The 7,874-nt window shown below is 33.9% G+C and overlaps 1 long non-coding RNA gene across 1 annotated transcript; it reads right to left on the bottom strand.

The window, feature by feature from the left end:
- Positions 1-4,234: 4,234 nt before the first annotated feature.
- LOC108973104 lies at positions 4,235-7,282 on the bottom strand. The gene is made up of 4 exons (XR_001993708.1): positions 7,219-7,282; positions 7,092-7,145; positions 4,875-5,023; positions 4,235-4,817 (listed from the first exon to the last, which is right to left on the bottom strand). It is a non-coding gene; the product is annotated as an uncharacterized LOC108973104 (long non-coding RNA).
- Positions 7,283-7,874: the final 592 nt, after the last annotated feature.

A 7,874-nucleotide genomic window follows, 5' to 3' on the forward strand; every position in this document is an offset into this window, starting at 1 on the left:
CAATAAAGGCTAAAAAAAGAGTGCTATGTGAATAGAAGCAACTAAATAAAAGGAAAAAAAAATATTAAAAAACAAGTAAGAAAGGGCTAAGTTCGGGTGTCACCGAATATTTTATACTCTCGCGTGACAAGTTTCATCAAGATATCACGTTACAGCTTGCACGGACGGCTAGACAGACATCCGGATTTCAACTTTACTCGTCACCATGATCACTTTGGTATATGTAACCATATATCTGACGATATATGCCCTCTAAATTACATGAAAATATCTGTTCGAAACCTTGAAAAAGGACCTTAGTAGTTCCTCAGATAAGGTTTTTGGTCCACAAGTGGACGACGCCACGCCCATTTTCAATTTTTTAAAAAAGCCTGGGTGCAGCTTCCTTCTGCCATTTTTTCCGTAAAATTTAGTGTTTCTGACGTTTTTTGTTAGTCGGTTAACGCACTTTTAGTGATTTTCAAGATAACATGATGATCATTGTCTGATTTCTTCCATTTTTGAACTGTATATGGAAATTCCTGAAAGAAATGACTCTATCGAGTTTGGTAGACATAGCTATAGCAGTTTCCAAGATATGTACAAAACACTTAGTAGGGGGCGGGGCCAATCCCACTTTTCCAAAAAAGTTACGTCCAAATATGAACCTCCCTAATCCGGACATCAACCCTGATCAGTATCGTATATATAACCCTATATCTGACTCTTTTAGTTTAAGGACTTAAAAAGAACCGTTATGTGAACAAAACTATAGTACTCTCCTTAGAAACTTTGTTGCGAGAGTATAAAAAGCAGAGTAAACAGCTGATAGCAAAACCAATGCCATACAAGGCATCAGCACATATATATAAACTAAACATACACATACATTTGTGAACTTCTAACCGTGCCCATTACGTAAAGCATTTTTCTTTTATTCACACTTCTATGAAAAAATATTTGTAGTATAACAATACATCCACATAAAGAAGGTGTACAGAGAAATTCACCTCAACGTTTATAGATTTTAAAGTAAGAAAATGGAAGTGTGGAATAGACTGCTAAGCAGAAGTATAAGTAAAATACTTCAGAGTAAGGTTGATAGCGAAAGTATAATCTTAATATAGGTATAGACGAAAAGATATATATGTATTACATATATATATATATGTCTATTAGGGTGYCCGCTGCTTCGCATGTTGATTGTTTTGTTTTTGTTATTCATTTCAATTTAAACCTTGTCCCATGTATATAACATTACACTTTTTGATATTCTACATTAAGCAAGTAAATGTAACACTTCGGTGAACRATAATGTTACAAAAAATTTGCCGCTATGCAACACAAATCTTAAGATTTTTTTCTTAAAAATATTCCTTTAAAATTGATAGGCTTGCGCCTACTTGTGCAAGCTGTTTGCACAAACTTTATAACAACAGTGTACCTATGTAAACTAGTTTTTAAAGGTATTAGGATCAATCTAGTAAGTGTGACTCGTAAAATGCATACCAGAATGAATACGTAATATAGGATGTACTTTCTTCGCATCGTGTTTTTATCGCCATATCGCTACTAGTCTTATATAATACTCGTATAATCCTAATATCATGGAAAAATCATTACTCCAAACATTCATTTAACTAGTTCATACACATCTTACAACATCACCTGGTAGTAAGTTGACCATGTGATGGTGTAAAGTACGCGTTGGAGAATATGCAATACCGAAGCTGTCATATGTTGGCGTCACATTACGTAAATATATTACACGTGCAACACTTAGCTATTCGTGAATGGAGCATTTGCACGTTGTGCGTGCACGAAGTAGTGAAGACATGAAAATGTGAAAAGAAATTTTCGTAAATATTTACGACTCGATTAAGGAGAAATAATAATAGAAAAAATCGTAGTTCCTCCAAACTTTTAACTTTTTTGACTTGTTGCGATCTGAAAATACAGCAAAAATCTTATTCCTTTGCTTCATTAACTATCAAATGAAACAGGCAATCAACTCATGAGTGGAGTACACAAACTACACTGACTTATGTTAGTGAACCGCCAACCACAATTTGCTCCTCTACGAGGATATTCGAGATTAAGCACAATTTAAAACTAAACTAAAAGCTCCTAAAGCGCCGTCGTAATGAGAGGAGAAAGGGATTGGAAGCTACGTATGAGAATGTTAGCGATGAACAGTCAAAAGGTATAGCGAAATATATTTATGTGAGCAGAATGAAAACAAATGTGCAAGTTGCACCATGCTGTACTTATAACAGTAAAACAACATTTTTGACGCTGATGTGTGTTAACCTTTCTCATTTTCAGCTGCAAACATTCTTTGTTAATTTAATTTGATAAATTTTATTGAAATACAATTTAAAATCCTTGGCAACCCTGCTATATAAATATATTCATATTCCTTCATTTTATGATGAACATTTGTATGTATACCGTCGAGACTAATAATAGCTTAAAAAATAAAAGTTAAAAACTAATCTATGATATAGGTAGGGAGGTAGAGCGCATGTCTGATAACTTAGGCCCTTCGGAGGACCTAATCATGCCGACTAAAATTAATTGATTTCATTATGTCCTTTCTGACCCACCCTACTGTCCTGATGGAGATCATCAGTGCAAACAGTTTTATTTGTACTACCTTCGAGACATCATCAAGCAACATCCGGCTAATAGTTTCGACTCTTTTCCTAGACAAAGCCTTCTGCACAGCAATTTCTTTTTCTTCAACCTCCGAATAGATGTTACATTTTACGTATATAATATATACCTTTACTACTATCTTTGATGATTGCATGAACAGTAGAAACTTTTATTAAAAAGGGTATTATTTTGAGAGATATTGAAACTATTTCATAAAGATATCCGATTATAAGTTAATTGATTTATTTTAACGAGTTTGATATTTGGGAATAATATTTTGTGTATTTATGTAAGATATCTCCACAGGAAACGCACTATTTTTAATGTGATATTTGTTTGTTTTTTAACTCCATTCAGTTTCCTTAACGGCTAGTTCGTTCACTATTGTCATTGCAATTACCTCTTTTCTGTACAAACATTTATGGGTATTGGCAGACGCTGTTTAGTGGTTACCCTAACGTGCATTAAGTATATTTTATAAGCAAGTATTTGTTACACATATGTAAAGCCCCCATCCAATAAACAGTGAAGTACAGAAAATAATGAAGCAGAAATATTTCGACATGTGAGTTTAAATGAGTTAAGCCTCGTCCCACAGTAACAAAACATCTTAATTCAACACAGCTTATGACACTACAACACAACACCACTATAACACACCACGCTCATACGTAATGCACCACAGCTGTACACCAACTCAATCAAAAAAGGAATGGACAATGGGAAAGCTCACACAATTCGATCCACACAAGCCGCGCATCAACATTCGCTTACACATTACGCCGCGTTAACACTTCTACGCCGATTATACAATTTACGGATCCTGAGTGCGTTAATTCGAGTCATCAGTAATCCAGAGCGGTATATCTTTACATCGTTACACTTATCCGTACTTACATTTGCATTCAACTTTTCCGTTTACAACACCCGCACTATAGTTAGCATTTCTGCAACAGCGATCTGGTGCGCTATCTACATACGTTACCGTTTAAGTCGACTAATTAAATATTTAGAACCCTTAATTCTAAGGAAAACAATATTTGCATAAAGTTAAATGTTTTTGTGTTAAATAAACTTATAAATTATAAACTTCAGCCACAGTATTGCACTTCAACATTAAATGTTACGTATACGCCACGGGTGTGCTTCCATAAACCGCAAAATAAGCTGTTAATGACTGGCACTGTGTGACACAACAAAAAACTGTGTATACTCACTTGCGTGCCCGCTTACCGTTCGTCAATCTGTTTGCGTGCTGTGACCTTTCCTTCAATGGCTTCTGGCGCTCGGCTGTGCCACGGCTGCTGTGAGGCAATAATTTAATTTTATTATTACTATGAGTAATTTAAGTCCTTTCCGCTGCCGTAATCATATTTTCCCTAAGCGAGACGAGAGCAGTCAAGCGCAGTGGTGAAGCTGGCGTAGTCGATGAAGCGGATGAATAACGTAGCGATGATATGAGTGAAATAAAAATAATGGAGAATGGAGATAAATTAAAACTCTTAATTTTTTTCACTGGAATATCTTGAAGGTTTCATAATAAATTCATTTATAAATTTCTCATACTAATCAAGCAGAGAGTTTAAGGTATGTTAGTTGTTATTTGTCTTGATTAAGCTTTGGCTTCCATTTTCTTTCCTAATTTCAAACAAAATCGTAGTATAGAGCGATCAGTATTGGATGCTCACATCTATACACTTTCTACCCCGAAAAATCCTCTACAGTCTTTTTTAGCATATATCAGTAAGTTCCAGGGAGGAGGTACTTGATGACGAAGGTTCCTGTTTTTTTGTTTTGACATTCTTTGCTATTACGATTACTAGAAAGACTGTTATTGTTAGACAGCATTACTCATCAGCTTGCTAGACAGGGTTCTTTGTAGCTGCAGTATTTTGCACGATAAGATTTGATAATTTATTTACTTTCTGATTGATAGCTAGTTTTGTAAGCATAACCATTCAGTCTAGGTTTAGTATCGAATTTGTCTTGCATGTCAATGGTTAATAGGTAAAACGTGGAATCAGATCTATGCCGTCGTAAGACAGCTGTACATTCCAAAAGTTGTATACAAATATATTATTTTGATACTTCTTTGTTGTTCTTCAAGAGCCTGTTGGATCTTTTTCTAACAATTCAAATCCATTCAAACTGAAGCCTGTTTGTGGTAACTGCAATTAATACTAAACGAAAATGTTATTAGTATTAAATCTAAGTAATAAAAAATTTATTAATTATACCTACAATAATCTATTTTTAAAAGACCATATTTTCAAGAATTTTACTCGTACTCCGTTTGCTTTGTTCTTCAAGTTCCAGTTCTGCTTGTTTCCAGTTCTTAACTAGTTTATTGTCATCCGTGTTCATTTTACCCCAACTTAGCAACTTCCTTGTAGAAATAGGGACTCTCATATACTAACATACTATACATATGCACTTATCTCAATTTGTCTTCAGTGTACTTCACCAAGCATACATGTACATTTATGTTATAATATAAAGTTATTTCTCTCTGATAATTCAAATAAAATTCAATTACCATTTGAGTTGATAAGCATTATTGAATTTACCGTCCATAAGACTATACTTATTTTAATATTAATATCTATTTCTACATCAACTCATCTCAGTCATTTCCAATGATTGGTTTGAGCAACGCCTGGCGGCTTAAATGCGAGCGCTAATACATACAGACTCAGTTTTTGTTATTGTGTTTGTTTCCTTACAACGGCCGGATAAAGAATATTAAATGGATTTTTTACTTCGCTACAGGCGTACATAAATTTTATATTCGAAAACCAATCTCTACTTTTCCGACAATTTCTGACAACAAAAGGAAATAGAAGTCGTAAAAAATGGGGAAAATAGGAGATTGTATAAACGTATGTGTGGTTATGTAAAGGACTTCATTCATATTTTTTCGAGCGTTCGACAATAATTATTATTTTTGGTTTTACACATTGTTTACTTATGTTTTACCATAAAACCATAAAATTCTTTTGTTATAGAATTCATTAAATTTAATTCAGTATACTTATCGTAGCTTTACAGTGCTGAATAAAATTCTTGTGAAATATTATTTAAGGATTTGTTTAATATTTTATACCATTCGTTGAAATTTTGGTCATTTGATCGCGACCTTATAGAAAATCTGAAACACTGAATGGATAAATGAAATCACCTTGAGCACATACGTATGTATATTGAACTACAAATGGCAATAGGTATAACAAATAATATTCCAACAATATTTTAAAAAGAAAAAACTTCAAACTTTATGTGTTATCATTCTTAAGAACTTCATGTGGCATTTATTTGGCTACGGCTACGTCTTAGATTTTTCATCCATTGAGTTAAATTTTCTATAACTCGTTCGAGCATTTTGACTGGTAACTTGCGAATGGAACGCGTGATGTCTGACGTTGTGATATCACTCGATCTTGGTGGCAAGTCGATCGGCCCAAAACTTGAAAATCCAAATAGCTGAAACCAAATGCCGCCGAGATCATGACCATTATTTTTGAAAAAAAATATAGACCGATGATTCCATCAACCCACAAACCACAGCAAACCGTTGTTTTTTTCTAGATAAAATATATATTGAATTTCTTCAGGTGGATTTTCGTCACAAATGCGGGAAATTTGCAGATTTGCATAGCCAATGAGTCAGGGGTATAAAAAGATAATTTTCTTGGGTTTTGAAAAATACAGCTATATGCTAAACTCATCAAATCAGAACAATATGTATGTTCGGAGGTTGTAGATGCCTTTCATAATAATCTGTGAAAAATAGTGTTTCTATACATGAAGTTGAAAATACAATGGCGGCCTTTTTGGACGTGTCTCAAGCTTTTGACCAAGTTTGGCATTCGCATCTGCTGCTCAAATTGAAATACATATATTTTCGAATATTTTAAAAAGCTTAAAATATGTGTAATAGATAAATTTCGGTAAAAGCCTTACAAAAGTGACGAAAAAAAAAATTAAATTATTTTGTTAACAAAATTGTTTTCTTTAAAAATTATACATATTCTTGTACTTTCATACATTACTTATTTTTGAGGAAATAGAAATAGTATATTTTTTTAAACATTACGGTTAGATAATCAACCGAATCATCAATTTGAAAGCATTGTTCGTATTGTTAAAGCTCATCACTATTCGTATATAAATGTCTCTACATACATATATATGGTTATATTTTCTCGAATTCCTCCCTGGACTCTAAGTACTTCACATATTATTTATGCATTTCACATTTTCAGCCACATTAAAATCTTTTCTTAAAATCGTTCGCTGAAAAGTTGTCTTAAATTATGAATTTTCAATTGAAATTGCTTTTTCATGTGCACATGATTTATTTGAAGTTCGCGCGTGCGGTCAGCAGTGGGGTGTACTCTTCAATTTCTTGTATTATACGTGAAATCCCGGCTGGGGAAATTCGTAAGCAGACTTACCGGAGAAGCTTAACATCGTTGGCACCACGCGATATATCAAATTATTCCAAATTTCTAGATAAATAGGTAAAAGCATAAGTGATTTGTCATATATTGGAAATTTCAAACAATAACAAAAATATAATACCAAATTAAAACCACTCAATTAACTTTCGCGCAAAAAACAAAAAAAAAAACAATTTCTCCTCCGAACATTTAAAGTGGGTATCAGCTGTTCCTGTCGCACGGCAAACCAGCTGTCTACGCAGAGTTGTAGGTGGCCAGGGACACTACATTATCTGCACGTGCAGTTGGTAAAGCAGTTGATAAGGCAGTTTCTTTTACTTAACGTAACCGCAATTCAATAAGACCGTGATGGACATACAAACTCCGCCTCCCGGTGGGGGTACACAATATAACCAAATMGGTATGTTGCTCGAACGCATTAAAAAAATAGAAACTTTGAACAATGAATTGAAAAACGAAAATGCGGCACTTAAACTTCAAAATGAAGACTTAAAGAAATCGCTAACCAAATATGCGAATGAAACGTCTTCTTCTCCATCAAAATCGACCTTCGCAGTCGAAACAGACGAAGAAGAGCTCGAAAAAGAAACAAATTGGCTGTTAAAAAAGAAAAAAAGTAGAGAAAGTAAAAAACGCAAAGCAGATTCTTCACCGRATRTAACACTGAAGTCTCCAATTCCGGATGGAACAGCAACAGATAAAACAGATACAAAAGTAAGTCATCGCCCTCCACCAATTATAATATCGGAAAATTTTAACCAACCCTTGATGCGTTCC

The sequence above is a fragment of the Bactrocera latifrons genome, unplaced genomic scaffold (genome assembly GCF_001853355.1).
Source record: "Bactrocera latifrons isolate USDA-ARS-PBARC rearing strain unplaced genomic scaffold, ASM185335v1 scaffold_459, whole genome shotgun sequence".
In the NCBI taxonomy this organism is placed as follows: domain Eukaryota; kingdom Metazoa; phylum Arthropoda; class Insecta; order Diptera; family Tephritidae; genus Bactrocera; species Bactrocera latifrons.